Genomic DNA, 643 nt, shown 5'->3' with positions numbered 1-643 from the left:
ACAAGGGCAAACATGTTTGCTTGCTTGCTTGTTTGTTTTTCTATATATTCCTTAGTCTTAGTCATATAAAATGTTGCGGGTTTTTTTTTTCCCCTTTACCCGTGGAATTGATGATTATATAGCAAACAACTCAGTTTAAACTCTGTAATTGGGATTATATAGCAACATGTATCATGCTTGAGGACAGTTTCTCCTCCCTGAAAACCTTCTGATGAATCCTAATATTTTAGTAGCTATATAATGGGAGTGGGTCTGGTAGGATCTTTCTATTGTTAAATACTAATCCTGTTATCCTAAAATATAAATTGTGGGAGTATGTCTGGTAAAATTTTCACAAACTTGAGACATTCTTTTGATTTATTATAATCACTAAATTAAAATGTATGTAACTCCCTTGCTCACACTAGTAAGGGTGGTATTCTCCAGCCCTCTTCTGATGTCCATGTCAGAAGCTTTCTCTGTTCCTTTTCTTACTTTAATAAAACTCTGCTATGCAAGAGCTCTTGAATGATCAAGCCTGGTCCTTGGTCCTGAAGTTAAATCTTCTTCTTCATAGATCTTGAATCGGGCACTATCCATCTTAAGCTAGTAGAGAAGGAGAAGTTTCCATACCACAGGAAACCTTCTCAGAGGCTGACTCAGT

The sequence above is a fragment of the Bison bison genome, unplaced genomic scaffold, assembly GCF_000754665.1.
Source record: "Bison bison bison isolate TAMUID 2011002044 unplaced genomic scaffold, Bison_UMD1.0 scf7180017864368, whole genome shotgun sequence".
Lineage (NCBI taxonomy): Eukaryota > Metazoa > Chordata > Mammalia > Artiodactyla > Bovidae > Bison > Bison bison.
This window is presented reverse-complemented; position numbering follows the sequence as displayed.